The following is a 17,015-nucleotide window of genomic DNA, read 5'->3' on the forward strand; positions in this document are numbered from 1 at the left end:
ACAGGCCAAAATTACATTTGAACTTATTTTTAAATTAGAGTTCATGAGTGAAATTAGAGTTCAAGCCCTTCTTTGCTTGTGAATGATAAATAGTTGCTCCCAATCAATGAGATTCATTTGAATGTGGTGTAAATATCTATATCTGAATGATGAATGTCTGAAAAACAGATTATCATGGAAAGTATTATAGACTGTTAATTTTAGCACTATTCAAGTTGTCACAGAAGTAACATAAATTACACAAATGTAAATTACTATTTTCAAAATGAAAGGACAGGCATTTTTTGATGCTTCCTTCAGATTAATTTACTATAAATATCGGCATTTTCTGACAGTACGGTAACATGGAAAAAGAAATGTGATGGATGTGATTAATTATCATACAATTACCAGTGGACAGTACCTCACACAAAATAAGCTTCTTCCCTTGCTGATGAAATGAAGTCAAATTGCTACCATTTGTAAATAAACTATTACTCTACTCTTAGAATGGAGATGGATAGGCTGAACACATTGCAGATAGCTCAGTGCCTCAGAACAGAAGTATTGAAGTCCTTTTATTTTCCAAATACTTTTGCCATTATATATATAGAACACAGATGAAGAAAACCATATTATTCATCCACTTAAAATGAAATAAAATCTACAAGTTCCTGCCCCTTATATTAATCATGCTTTCCCCAATCATAGGTTAGGGACTTTCCCTTCCTGAATACCTTTTCTCCTAGGCTGCATTCATTAGAGAAAATATTTCCCTGGTAAAACACTCTAGATTTATATCTCGCTTCTTTGCTGGGATCTTCTAAAGCTTCTATTTAGAATCAAGGGTTTTCCAGATCACAGTCAATTAGTTTTATTCACATAGAAACATGTTGAGGTCTTTTTTTTTTTCAAAAAACTATATTGCCTTTTCATGGAAAAACTCTAGTTTTGTAATATCTGGTGATATTAATGTAGCTTTGGAAGGTCTGATGCCAAGATCTCAATTTGGCCTATTAACTGTTCATATTCTTACTTATTTTCTTCCACCTGGTAGTGGTGCTTAAAGTCACTTTCAGCAGTCTTTACTGATTGAACTTCTTATTTTATCTTGGCCCTTACACTAGAAACAAATGGTTAATGTACCTCAAAAAAATGGTTAATGTACCTCCTAAATACAGACAGGGCTAATGCTCACACCTGGCTCCTTACAGACATCAGACACATTAATTAAACACTGTGAGAAGCATGGTCTTGGGATGCCTTTACCTATATTTGAAGGATGCCATAACACAGATACTAAAAATTTGGAAAAAAAACCCCAACCCAGTGTTTTTCCTTTGTCCCAGAATCTGCCAGAGTTGGAATAGCTTACAACAAATATTGAAAGAGTTTTACAAATTAAGAATTTACTCCAACCAGTCAAAAGGCCGGGTACCACCTGACAGCATCAAACTGTACCATGGATAGTTATAATTTCTTCAGTTGACTATAGAACTGGTTTTGTAGTTCTTAACTGCATTCCAGGTCATTATAAACTCTAAACTTTCCATCCCAAATGCAAGTTACACTTTAAAAAACACCCTGTCACTTAAAAAGTAACTCAAAACATAAAAAAGACACAATTGAAAACATGCCATTTCTTTTTTGATGGGAAAAAGGAACTATACTGCACATAATATTTAATGTAGCCACTAATTAATTCAGTGAAAAATATTGGGGGGGGGGAGAATGAACCTGTAGAGAACAGAACAGAGAAGTAGTCAGTTCAGTAAAATACTAGTAAAAATGAAAGGAGAAAGGCAGTCTGAAATCTGTTCCATGGAACAAACTGAGAGCTAGGCGGCTAGGCAGGGTAATAGTAAATATATTTGTACTCTAATATGAGTATCAAAAGCATACATATCTCATACATGGTTTGGCAACTTTTATAATTCTCACAAAGAATCAAAATAATTTTAACTTTGATTTAATTTATTTCCCCAAGAATATTGATAAATTGTGACAAGAAGTTTGCAACTGGAAGGTTAAAATGTGAATAAGCAATACAATAAGCAATGTTAAGTAGTTTTTTTCAGTCATTAGTAAATTCCATAACTAGTTTGTAGGATTGTTCTTAGTTATGTCTTTGGGATAAAAAATGAACTGTAAAGTTGGGTGAATTCAGAGCTAGGTCCAGGCAGACTCTGCATGGATGGCAGAAGGCAGAGAAAAGGAGAAGGGTTCTGGTCTGGTCAATAAATTTCATTATGACACCATGGGCAGGTCTAAGTAGAAAATAAATGTGTTGGACCAGATTTCATTTACAGATGGCTATGTATTAACTGTTCAACAAAGCACTAAATAAACAAACTGTTTGGAAGAAAATATTTTAGGTCTGGGTCTATTGACTTTAACCCTGAGCTCAGCCTTATGGATTCTGGCTGTCATATTTCATCTGATCTCAGAATTGCAAATCTTCAGATCACTGATTTTAAGGCTAGAAATGCTGTTATGAATTCTGAAAAAAAATGTTTTGTCCTTTTTTTCAGCCAGTTTATAAAAAGATTGTGTCCAGTGAATACCATAAATACGCTACACACCCAATTCTAACTTGAGTATTTTCTGAGTGGAAATCAATGGAAATAATATCTGAGGAAGAAAAGAATCTCAAAGTCTCCAGAAACTTGTACAGAGCAGAAAACAGCAGTTTTGGAAAAGTAGCTATCATCTGTTTGAAAGAAATGTTCTGGCTAGAGGAGGTACTCGAAGAGCATTACTGTTTCTAATAAAAAGATTAAGCTTTAAGCAAGGTCACTCACTGCCTCACAGAAAGAGAAGATGAAAATGCATGAGAAACAAAACCAGTGGATTTAGTTCTGTCTGCCTGGATATACTAACCCTGGTTAACTTTTCCTGATCTTGCCATATTAGAGTAAATATTGCAACAGTTATTTCCCAAGATTGGTTGCTCTTTACGTGACAAAGTAAATAAAAAATTGTGTGAATGAGTGAATAAAAATGCTTTATTTTTCCCATTGCTTACCTTTTGGTACTGACATTCCACAAAGTCATGCAATTTATACAGCTACTAGAAGAAATATGAACAATATTTTGAAATTCTCTCCTAGCTAGGCTACTGGCTTATCTTGGGCACTTGCGACCACAAGCTCCAGCTTTTAAATCAGGCTGGTAACAAAAGAGATAAAAGGAGCAAAATCCTTTTCACATTTAAGTCACACAAAGCACCTAGGCACAGACTCAATAGTAACCACATATTTCCTTTTTATTTCTGACTGTAGCTGAAAAGCCTGGTAAAAACAAAGCTGCTTATATTCTGTGAAAGCCAGAATTATTAGGACACTGGCATTCGTTTAGTAGTTGCAGTGAAATAAAGAATACAAAGGCAATGTGATAACCTGTCAGAGACACACTGGCTGTGGATCAGAATGGATCTGGGATTGTTCAACTCTGACTACATTTGTAATACCACGGGTCAATAAAACTGGACAGACACAATGTGTCTGAGCCTTCTCAACACATCCAGCATAGGCAGATTAGAGGGAGATGGGAGGAAGTACCCTGAACTTCTTAGTACATGTATGGTTTAAAGTTTTTCAAAGGAAAACTAGTCTGCAAATCTTTGCTTTCCAGGCTGCAGGCCCCTCCAGGAAGCACGATGCTGTCCTTTCATCTGTCTCTCACAGTGACAGTAGAATATCAGCAATCTCGGCACCACAGCCCAAATAAAGGCCTCACATGTGGAAACCTTATTTTTGCTTTTGTTCCTGTTCATGCAACCATTTAGCCTGCTTCCTAACACATCTCCCTTGCAAAATTTTCAATACCAGCTTACGTTTAGAGTAAAGTGGGGTGGAAATAAAAAATTTTTCCTGGCAATGGCATCAAACTGCCTTCCAGTCTCCTGGACCTCCTCTCAGATGCAAGAGCAACTTCAGATGAAGAAAGATACTGTTGAGTTCATGAGCTGAAGCTGAACTGCAGCCATGACTCTCATAACCTCATATGATATTTTGGAGCCCATGCCTGGGTCCAAGAGAGTGGCTATTACTTCATAGTGTCTCACATCCCACAGCTCCTACTAGGCAGTAGCTACCCTCTTAACAAGTCTGTGAACAGCAAAACTGCAATTAAGGTCTCTGAGTCCATTCTTCAAATACCTGTCTTTCAAACAGTACAAACTGAAAATTAAAGAGTTTGAACCCTGCTTGCTTCCCAGTTTAACATGCCATGTAAGTATATTCACTACTGCACAAAGAAAAAAGGCAGATGTCACACTAGGGCAGAGCAATGGTCCACAGAACACTGTATACCAGATATCCAAAACCACAGCCCTGTCTTTCAGGAAATCATGAAAATTCCTCCTTAACCACATGTTCTATCATGTAATTTTATATCCTTGAGAAGAACAGACTGTTGGAGGAGAGGAACGAAGGAGGCACAGATATAGCATAGAGGATTTTTCCAGGGTCATCAAGTTGCTATTTAACTTATGGCACAAAAGTTAATGATGATTGAAATTCTTCCTTTTATTTGAGTTGTCTGTCCAGTCTTTTCTCCTTCTTGTTTTAATTTCACATTTGTATACCACATAAAATGTAAATGAAGAAAAAAAAAGAATTATGTATAAAAAATTAAATTACGACCTCATTATTGTTGTCTGAATATAGAAATGTTATAATTTTGGCCATTGGGAGCCTTCCCCAGAACACAGACAGTGTGAACTGGAGGTTAGGGTTCTCAGTAATCAACAACCACATTGTCAAAAAGTACATAAGTGGTAATTTGCCACCATTTCCCTTCAAAAGCAAAGGATTAAACTCACTACTATGACATACCTTTACACTGAGATGTGAAAATTGCTCATATCTTGTTTGGAAAATGAAAATTGAGAGTGAAAATTAAATGCCAGAATAGAAAGAGTAACAATTTGCAATTTTATATTGCAAAATTTATCTTTTGTATATAGTCTAGTAAATCACAGTGGGAGTTTTCTAATGAGAAAGAGCTGTCAAATCAAACCTACTGTGTTTCCAGAACTATGTACCTATTGCCTAGAAGGGTCACCTTTGGTTTTTTTAGGCTGAAAAGATATGCTGATGTTGTTTTTTCCTAAACACAATCACTTAAGTTATGCCAATATGCAGTCACTGACTTACAAAAACGTACGGTGATGATATGGTACCACTATACTGCAGTTTGAATTCAAGCTCTTTTTTCACTGCTATGCCTGATAGTGCCAGAGGAAGGCAGAAGCTGAACACATTTTCCATACCAAACTGTAGTAAAAAACATACACAACTACTTCACAAACAAGCTGGGAATAATCAATAGATTGTACAGAGCTTTCTTAACATGAAGAACTATATATAAATTACAAATTTCAGCCTTGAAAAGAAGCAAATGCTGTGAAATGGTCAAGAATAAGAGAAGCAGAAAAAAACACAATAGGAAAACACAAAAGCACTTTGCAAATGTAACGCCTCTCAAACTTCAGGGCATGAATCTGCAGAGAGAAGCCATCTCTGGCTTACATACAATGCTATATCAGCTTACAAATGACAGGATATTGCAGGAGTTGAGGTCTTATTACAAGGAAAAACTTATGGGGGCAACACTCAGGTCCCTGTGTTAACTCCATTTTAATTTTATATTGTTGACCGGACACAAGAGGTAAAAATGCTTTTGCATTGGCCTATAATTTACAATAATAGACTTCAGTTTTTACTTCTGATCCAAAATTTCTATGGCAAGTACTTCGTCTCTCTGTGAAGAGTTTATAGTGAGTTTATAGAGTTCATAATCTTACAAAAGCATTTAGGAACCTGTTATTATAACAGTACAATCAAAGAAGTCTTAACTGCAAAGAAAAGAAAAAAAAAACCAAAACAACTCACTTTAAAAACGAATTCTTAAACTAGTTTTTAAAAGGACATTAAAATTCCCACGCTTGATTTCTGCATGCAGTTATCACAGGATGGTTAAGTGGGGTTGCACTGAGTCATATTAACATGGATGATCTCAAAGGAATTACCTATTTCAGATAGTACTTGACATTCAGTAGAGAGTACTCTTCTCCTCGTGTTAGTTCTGCTTGCAGGAAGGTACAGGGAGCTGTTAGAGAAGCAAACTGTTAGATGCTACTTCATAAAGCATTCTTAATCAGAAATTTGAAGGAGGCAAGAGATAAGGAAGTATCAGCAGTATTGCTTTTATCATCTATGCCTTTTGGAGACAGCTTTCAAACCTGACCTTGTCCCAGCTACTTGGGGCTGCTATAGAACAAGTACCCTCTTCCTCATGCCACAGTATCCTGGAACAACCACCTTTAAATAGCATTCTTTACCACTCCAGGTGACACATCTCCATTTTTCAGGAGGATAGAAAATGTAAAATATCAGTATGTAAAGAATGGAGGGAATGTGGAGTTTTTTACCTTAAATTTTAAAGTTTTTAAATGGAATTAGCTGTTGTATAATAAGCTAAATACAGTGGGCTACAGCGATTCTGTATTGTGTTCCGGTGTACTTATGTAAATAATCCTTATAAGGGAACACATTATTTTTTCAATGCTGATAGATGTGCTCACTATAAACCCTTCAATCAGGCATAATGCTGGATGAGCAGTGAGGTGGATTGAAAACTGGATGAAAAGCTAGGCCCAGAGAGTGGCAATCAGTGGGACCAAGGCCAATTGGAGCCTAGTAACTAGTGGTGTACTCCAGGGGTCAATACTGGACCTAGTCCTGCTCAAGATGTGATTAGTGATCTGGATGATGGGACAGAGAGCACCCTCAGCAGGTTTGATGATAACAAAAAACTGGGAGAGGAGCCTGATATGCCTTAATATATTCCTGATATATCTCGATAATCTGGAGAAACGGCCTGACAGGAACATCATACAGGTCAACAAAGAGAAGTGCAAAGTCCTACACCTGGGCAGGAATAACACCAGGCACCAGTACATGCTGGGGGCTGACCAGCTAGAAAGCGCCTTTGCAGAAAAGGACTTGGGGGTGCTGCTGGACACCAAGTTGAACGTGAGCCAACAATGTGGTCTTGCAGCAAAGCAGGTGAACAGTATCCTGGGTTGCCTTAGGAGGACTGTTGCCAGCAGGTGGAACAAGGATATCCTTCCCCTCTCCTCAGTGCTGGTGAGGCCCATGGACTGCTATGTCCAGTTTTGGGGTCCTCAGTACAAGAGAGATATGGAGCATTCTCTTGCCTCTCTCTTTGCAGTTCTAGAACTTCCTATGCACCCAAACACAATAAATAAATCCCATGGGCCTGTATATCTGTTTGGAAAAAAAAATAGTGCAATATATTTGCTGGCTAAAAGCTAACAGCATCCTGCTAAAACCTTACTCATTGTGGGGCTTGGTTTTGGAGGGGTTTGTTTTTGGTTTAGTTTAGTTTTTAAAATCACAAATGAAACAAAAAGAGGTAATATTTTTGATTACCATTAATAATTTTGAAACATAAGAACTGCAGTTTCTGTTACAATATCATCTAATAAATCCTGGAAACAGATCCCTTGCTTATATAAAGAGATAACTACCTTGCAGTTATAAAAGTTTAGATTACCTCTACCAAGGAGCTTCAATATTTGTCCCTAAGCCTTTAAACAGCTATGCAGGTGATTGCATCCTTATGGCACTGAAATGCTTAAATTCTATTTGATGTACCTGTAAGTCATGTGTACACTTTCATGGTAAGGGTCTAAAAATATCCTAGGTAAAACAAAACAATCTCCTCCCCACTCCAAAAAAACCCCTTTGGCTACAACATTACAACAAATGCCTGTGGTCTGTCACATGCTTAGTTGGTTCTGTTATCCTGGGAAGCTGTCCTCAGGAATCACTGCATCATCTGTAAGGATTTTAAAGTTATATCTCGTTCGCCTTAAATTTCTCCCTTTGTCATTTTCATGATTAAAGCACTTCTCTTCTCTTTGAAGATGCTTCATTATTTTCCACTTAACATTAGTCATTCTTGTTGGGGTGACTAAAACCCATGACTAAGAGAACATAGATTAGGCTAAAAATAATAAAATACTACAGTAATTACTAGGAAAGTAATTAACGTTTACAGATTTTTCACTCTTCCTTTTTACGTGCTTTACAATTTCTCAGCTTCAGCAAATCCAAGTGTACTTCTAAAATATTTACTTCCACAAAAAAAAAAAAAAGATGCAAAAGAGTGGAAATATTGGCTGTAAAAGCTATCAGTTTTCTCTTAATGAAAAACAAAACTACGGTAGTCAGAAGACGTATAAAAATAAGATTTTGCAGTTGGGACTTAGGTTTAGCTGGATTTAATATCCAATATTATAAACATATCCTTGAGCCCTTTCAAGGCCTAAGGATAGCTCCAACATATCTGATACCCTGACTAATAAGAAGGGCAAATAATAATGCAAAGGGTTGCAACAATAGTGCAAATTTAGGCTAATATGGCTGAACTAGTGCAATGGTTAGCATGTGTTCTTGTAGCCTGGTGTAAGATTACCTTTCTACTTAACATTAAGTTCAGTCAGGATTGGATTCAAGCTAATGACAATATTACACAACAATTTTGCACACAGCTAAGCCTACAACCACAGAGAGTTCATGAATGTATCCTGACTGAATGAAAACACTAAGATATATGGAAAATCCTCAAAAGTGAGCTATTACTTTGACAGTATAAGTATTGTTCCTATCACCATTGTTCCATTACCATTTTCTATTACTTCATCCATAGAAATATACAGCTGTTTCTTGGTAAAATCATTCTTAATATAATTATGAATTGATTAATATAACTAATTCTATGTTATGTAAGAACAAAATTATTAATTATGCTTATTTCAACTAAACATAGCTAAATTAATATTATAATAGTGCTTCAGGCATGAATCAGAAATTAGAACCACATAGCATCATGTGCTGTATAAACGCAAGGATCTTGCGTGATCCTAGGGAAGAAACAACACATAAAGATGAAAATGTATAGGAAAACTAAACACTGAAAAAAAAAGGGCAATCTAATGGGCAACATTCCAAGCATCTTTTGTACCAGCTGCTTACAACTTCGCATACAACCCACAGAAAAAGAAACACAAGAAGGAGAAAAATGAACTAGCTTGATTAATAGTACCCAGTACTTGTTCCCAGCTGAGGAAACTGAGGTCAAGAGAACTGATGAATGACCTAGAAACCTCATCCAGTAGAGTAAATGTAGTAGAATAACTATCTTACTCATATTCTCTTTTTCAGTAATAAGATCCAACTGTATCTAAAGTAAATGTCAAGACAGAAGGTGATAGAAGAGGAAACCATTACCACAAATTGAGCATCTATAATACCTAGAACATGATATTATCATGTTCTACTACTCCTCCTCCCAAATGAAGGAATAAGTCAGGTGGAAAATACATACATCTTTACTAATAACATCAAAATCTATATTATAAGAAAAGATTTTGAAGTCCAATATTTAGGAATGGAGGAAAAATACTCTTTTTAATACTCCTTTTTTTTCCCACATAATAAAGCACTAAATATATATATATTTTTTTTTTTTGGCAAGATGCAATTTCCTGTCAAAGGTTGCTGTACTATTTAACTACATTAAATTTCATGAAAGGAAATTCTTCATTCTATTCAATTTTCTATCTTCACATCTTCATTGAATTAACTTTTTTACTGACAGCTAATATTTTCCCTGATGTCAAGGCTTGATAGGAGCTCAGTCACAGCCTTTCATAACCACCATGAATTATGTTGAATTAATGAAGGCAATAAATAGGATAAGTAACTGTAGAAGAGATCAGAAAATGACAATATCCCTGATTGAATAATAGGTCTATTTCTATTCCTTTATTTTTCTATTTTGCATGTGTATGAGGCTTTAGATCCAAATTGCCCTTCCAAGGCTGGACTCTTAATAGCATGTACATTGAAGCATATGCCAGGAACACTGAAATTATACTGATAAACCCAAGTAAATCAAATTAAATTAATGGCAGAAATAGCCTTCTAGTGTTTACATTTTGCTGCCATATAGTACAGCAGGAGGATCAGACACCTTTTTCTCCATTTTGTCAAAGCAAATGCAAGCACTGTTTCCTGCATCTTCAAAACAGGTGATTTGATTATCAGTGTTTTTACCTCTGCTGTATACTGCACCTGCACAGCAGAGTGTGTAATCTTTCTCTGCCCTCCAAAATTTCCATTAAACCTTCCATAATTTATCTTCTGTGTATCTTTGTTACCTTTCCCTACATGTTTAACTAGGCACCTGAAATTGGCTGAACTAATTTTCTACACTCTCAAAGATACCAGAATTAATTCCCTATACTAACTTGTTTAGAGACAAATTAGTACATAGTAAGCTAAAATTGGCTGAACTAATTTTCTACGCTCTCAAAGATACTAGAATTAATTCCCTATACTAACTTAGTAAAAGCTGGACACTTAGAGCTAACTGCAAAGCTTATCTTTTTACTGAAACTCTCTCTAAAGGGACAGACACAGCAAGCAGAAACCAAGTCTGAGGACTTATACTCTTTGCACGAGCTGAGGTGTAGTTTAGAAAGAGAACTGATGGAGAACAATGCAAGGACCATTGCTTTCACAAAGATCCACAATATAGGCTGAGAAAGACAACTTACCCCATAGCTCACAAAAAAGGCTTATCAGTGCCTTGTAATAACTGCAAGTTTATTAAGACAAGTAGGAAAGGATCAAAATCCAACAAAGATCGTGTATTGCCTTTACTATAATCATGTTTAGAGACAAATTAGTACATAGTAAGCTATGCATACAAAGGTAAGAAAGCATAAATAAAATGCCAAGTTATATTCTTTCTACACGAGATTAATAAGAAAGTGTGGAGTACAGTACAGTGAGAACATTACATACAGAATTCCAAAAGAATAGACCTCTGAGAAGTACAAAGTGTGTATCTCACCAAGTCACTACAAAAGAACTTAAGAGTATTTTGTTTCCCCAGGATCTTAGCATTCTGTCTTCTTATCTCTATTACAGACAAGAGACCCTCTGAAATTTTGTTAAAATTCAGTGTTTTCACTAACTCTTCTGGTGATAGAAAGAATAGATGCCTCCTTTGAAATGTCAAGAATCTTCTCATAGAATCATAGAATCATAGAATTTCCCAGGCCGGAAGGGACCTCCAAAGGCCATCTAGTCCGCCCTCCCCGCAGTCAGCAGGGACACCCCCAACTAGACCAGGTTGCCCAGGGCCTCATCGAGCCTCTCCTTGAATATCTCCAGGGATGGGGCCTCAACCACCTCCCTGGGCAACCTGTTCCAGTGCTCCACTACCTTCACAGTAAAGAACCCCCTCCTAATCTCCAATCTAAATCTGTTCCCCTCCAGCTTGAAGCCATTGCCCCTTAACTAAGCTACCCACACTAAGAATGCACAATATTAGCTCCCTTTTTCATTACATTATAACTTGATTTAAAGGTTGCTAATTTCTTTTTAAAAATGTGTAATATACAAAGTATGAACAACATCACAAAATTCTATTATGCTCTGCAGCCCCTCTCAACTTGTAGTTCAAATTAGCAGTAGTGGTCAAACATGCTGGTGCCATCAACTGGTTCCACTATGGTTGTTACAGCTTAGAAAAAATCACCTTCACATCCCTGCCAAAAGAAATAAGTCGCATTCCCTATGCCATGCTTCTCATGGTGTTTCTGCACTAATGGTAATGAAATTATTTGATGAGCCAGACAATAAAGGTGATAAAACAACTTAGAAGTTGGAGAGCTACTATTTTAATATCATGGGAGCCCATTATAAAGCATTGGAGCCTTTTCCTTCTAAAACAACTGAAAGCCATCAGCACAGTAGTGTGCATCTGTATTTGGGGTATAATAAAAGTCATCATAGCTATGTGAAGACCAATGTGCTTTTGTTATTTTATCCTGTTCTTACCAGCAGGTGAAGAGCAGAGAGGGTTGGATCCTAAAGTGGAAGAAAACATTGTGAAATAGAGTCATCCCAGTGGTATAGGAAAAGTGAAATTAAAATTAAAATTTATTCAAGGCATATGCTTGAGTAGTAAAAGTACAGCATACCGTCATGTGAAATACTGATGTGAGTTAATTTAGTTCTGCACAAATATAAAAGCTGAAGACTGCTGTTTTCACAAACGCAGCTCCTGAACAGACTGTAAGTGACAAGAAAACCCAGTTCTCACCCAGAAAGTTCCAATTACTTGTCAAACAATATTAGGCAAATCAAATCAGATTCTAATTTTTCCGCAAGAAAAAAAAAATCAGTAAAGACATTCAGGCAAGGGGTCTGTGCTGTAACTGCACAGGCAGATAAAGATGACCTATAAATACAATACTAGAAATTGCCTACAGGTCTATAAAAATGCAGCACTTGTTACTATGAATTAGACAATCAGCACGCTGTCTACTGGCTGTAATGGAATACATCGAGCTGGACTGTTACACCGCAAGACGCAAAGTTGCTTTCATATTAAAAACCAGTCATGCAAGACACACCGAACTATTCAATTTTCACCAAGAAACAGCATCCTAATAAAATACCAGCAAGACTAACTTGTAGTAACCTGGAACACTAACATCTCTCTGCATTGCTCATCAGAGTTAACACCAAACATGCCACAGATCTTTAGAAGATTGGTTGTATCTGCTAACAATCATATTCACAGACAATAAGTTATGATAGGTTCAGAAAAGCTCTACAACCAGGAAATTCTGTTTATAGGTACAAACTACACGGTTCCAAGTAGAGAGCTGATACTGTCATGATGTTACTCAAGGAGAACTTAAAACTCAGCTCTCAGATCTAAGTCATAGCTCATCTTATATTGTGCAGAAGTTCTGGTGATTTAGAAGTAACACTAAAATGATAATAGAATGCATCAATGGAGTAGTTAGAATGTATCAATGAAATAGTGTTCCTCTGATTAATCTCTATGCATGCTTACTGGGTATTCCCATCACTTACTGTAGCTACGAAAATCCCAGCAGGGCTGTAGTGAGTAGATATAATAGATCTCTATGGGTTATAGATTAACATTTATACAGATTATGAAAAATTATTATAAGTGTTTGTGTAGTTCTATTTGAAAAAAAATATTAGTCCATAGGGTATTTCAAAGGAGCAGTGGCAAATGGCTATAACACTCTCTGCTACATTAAATAAAGTTTGAAAAATTGACATGATGTCATAACATGATGTGCTGTTGTCAGAACACATACAGTGGTGTTTTTTAAAAAAAATCTCAACCTACCTCTATTAGTTTACCATGCTTTAGAACATATCACTCATAACTAATCATTTTATGTAACTTGGGAATTCTCTGACCCAGTTCTTCAGGAAAGCTACAACAGGTCTATAGAAATTTGTACCCAATGTGGATACAATGCATTCTATTCCACCTGTTAATCTTCATGTTTACGACAGTTCCTGTCTTTGTTTATCTTGAAAGTTACCATCAGGCTCTCCCAGTCACCTTTTAGCCTCTGAGCACCTGCATGAGCTGTAATAGCGAAAATTTCTCCATTATCTCAATAAAGAAAAATTTTACCTCTTTGTCTTGAGCCGTCAGTCAATTTACTCTGAGTTTCACCCTTACCACCAGTCCCTGGAGCGAGTCCATTGAGATCCCAAAATCTCCAGGGCTCATTCAGGTCTGATTCCTCTATTTAGACTGCCAACAGACGTACCATCTACTATTTTCTTTCAATTCTCACACTTTCTTAACCAGATCACCTATTTCAGCAATATTATTTTACACAGGCAGATACAACTTGTCTCTGTAAACCTATTCCAGCCAATTGAACACATCCTTAAATATCATTAAAAAATTGCTTCACAGTCTGGGGAGCTATATCAATTTACACAGGCTGAAAATATTGTCAATACCACTGCCTGCACAAAGTCGTGAATAGGCACGCCTGATTTTTTGTTGTTTAAATACAGTTATGAATTTTGAATTACTCATTTTCAATAAACAAAAAAAGGCATTAGAATTCACACACCTGGCCACATATTTTGCATTGGCTTTCTTTCTCTTTTACTAGATTTTTGAAATATGGTGAAGAATGGGTTCAAATGAAGGTTAATGCACTAAAGCATAAAGGTTTTTAATAGGTTTTGTTGTTTTCTAAATATCTGAGTATAGAGAGCTAGTTTAGTAAAATAATAGGTATTAAAACCACATCTTTGCCTTTTATGAAAACTGTATTTGAAATGAGTCAGAGAATGGTAATATGCTCTTCGCAGCATATAAATGCTTACATGAAGTAAATGTTCATCCAATTATACCTGTAGAACAAACTGTCAATCTAATTTAATTTTTAATTTAGGTCCCTAATAATTCTAGATATAACAAAACCAGCCATGGGCAATACAAGGAAATAGAATTTCATAGGAAATCTAGTCCCTTTTACATTCCTTAAAATGCCCTCAATGACCCATATCAAATGTAAAATAACTTGTTCTAAAGATTTCAAATTTCAAAGAGATGGAGAGAAAAGAATGTCTTTATTTTGCAGAGGCTCCCCAGTACGGAATCTTTCTGGTGAAAACGCATAGAGGAACTATGCTAGGATGAAAGCAGACAAGCTAAAACAAACAAATAAAAACAGCTTTTCCCTGCCTGAAGAAAATTCTGTCCTGATTCTAAATCTGGCCATTGCTTTAAACCTGATGTGTGTGAGAACACTAACCAAGTACCTGGAAGATTTTTATAACCATTAGAGCAACAAGGTAACTGTGGTTTGTCTCTGGTGTTCCAGAAAATGCCAGACAAACTATGCACCAAGGAAAAGATTATGACTTCTGCTCCCACATTTAATATCATCACTGGTAGCAAACATTACTTCAGTCAAGTAAAATGTTAAATGTTCATTTACCTAGAGATTGGAACACCTCCATTTAGAGTATATGTTATTTTCAAGATCATACTGCCCAAAGGAATTATAGAAAAATCTGTATACGTGTCCTACTGTGCCCACAGTAATGGAGGGATGGAAGGAAAAGAATAATCAGAATGATTTTCCATTAGAACATATTACATATATCTGAAATTAAACTCAAAATTCACCAATATTTAATTAATTATCTCAGAGGAATTCTTCCTTCTTGACAAACTGGTGCATAAAAGTTTATCATTTGCATTACACTTTCAGTCCTATAGCTCTCCTCAATAGCCTACATTTAGAAAAAAAATATCTTGAAGGGGGCAACAAACATTCTTATAGGATATAAAAATGCCGAAATCATGTGCATTGAAGTTCTAATATGGAGCCCAGTAATGGCAACAAAACATGTCCACAGCTACTTGTGACTTAAATATGAGTTTACCTCTTAAAAGATATTTAGGTTGAACAAAACTGAAGCGAAGGACTCCACAGAATAAAATAAAACCCTGACAACCTGGCAGAAAGATTGTCATCCTGTTGTTCAACTCTCTGCATTAGCTCCCTACAGAAATCAGAATTATACCAATGTGGCTGTTAAATGTCCTTCTGCATCTTTGACTGAATGGGCAACTGAGTAACTGCTTTCATGTATAGATCTCTCCACTGCTACATTCCAGGTCACATTTTTTCCTTTGAAGTTCCCTTCATGACTGTTTTCTTTTTAAGTTTCTACAAAATGTAGTGACTATTTAGGCAGCAAAACACACATGGTTCATGAAAAGAAGTAAAATTGATTAAATGTGTTCACTTACCATTTCAATAAAATAGATTTTCTGCAGTGGGGTTTTCAAATAGTTGAGTGTATATATATATACGTATGTGTTATTTCTGTAGCAATAAAAATTGTCAAATAGTCCATAGACGGTTCTAATAATAACCAGTGGAATTCTCAACTATATATCAAAACTCCTTCTGCTGACACTTATTGAAAAGATTGAAAAGGCTGAGGAGAAACTCATACCACTGAGAAATACCTCAACAGTTTGAAGATGTGCTGCTGCCATGGTGATGACATGCACAGAGAAAAGCATTAGGAAGGAAGTGTAGACAGATAGCAAGACTTCAGTTTGACCTAAATTTCTGCTTATAGAATTGGGTAAGCTCACATACCAGCTCATGCACTTCTGGGTAAGAGCAACTCTCATTATACCACTATCATTCTGTACTTCTGTATCTACTGCTATACATGCAGGCATTCTTACTCATAAAATGTGACTGCATAGACAGTCCAAGCAAAATTTTTGTCTCCCAAAATCAGTGCTGTAGTCCAGGCACTGTGGGTCTCCACAAATTACTGTAGAGGAGTGAAGCCACAAGAAATCAATTTGCATCATTTTGTAACGGTTTTCAACACACACCTCTTGGCAACAGGTCTTTATTAGTGCTCAGTAAGATCAGTTACATAGACATAATATTTGTGCTTTTAAGAGCAATGGAACTTCAGATTTATTCTCCGTCTGAAGCACAACTGCATTTGTGTTCATTTGCAACAGAAGTTTATGTGCTTTGTATCACCTGATCATATTCAGGTTAAATAATGGTGCCAGTGTGCTCATACAGGTGTTTTTCAATCACTCTGCCTGTCCTCCTCTGCTTGTATACAGACAGCAGAGAGGAAACCCTGATTCCAGATCTACAGAAACAACATGAGTCTGCTAAATATACCTTTGCTGCTTGCACATTGATATTGCTTTTAACCTGTAATCCAGAGACATGTATATATATTTGACCTACCAGTTTGATGCAATTACCTTCCTATTCAAATGGTAAATGAAGATTATATACCCTATAAATCTAATTAAAGTTTTATTAATTAGTGGTTGTTATTCTACATCTCTTCTTTCCAGTTCCACTAGTGTTCATTGTGATATTTTCCCTGTGTACTATTATAAACAAAAACAAATATATGAGAAACAGAGCAAAAAATTTAATTTTATAATATGCATATACACATGCAGAACTCCTACTACACCTGAGATGGGAAAGCTGTATTCCTGACAGGTTTTTTTAGTTTTTTTTCATGAAATGGTCCTGTGCCTGTAGATGACTAAGAATGCAGGGG

The sequence above is a fragment of the Calidris pugnax genome, unplaced genomic scaffold (genome assembly GCF_001431845.1).
Source record: "Calidris pugnax isolate Ruff unplaced genomic scaffold, ASM143184v1 scaffold177, whole genome shotgun sequence".
NCBI lineage: Eukaryota > Metazoa > Chordata > Aves > Charadriiformes > Scolopacidae > Calidris > Calidris pugnax.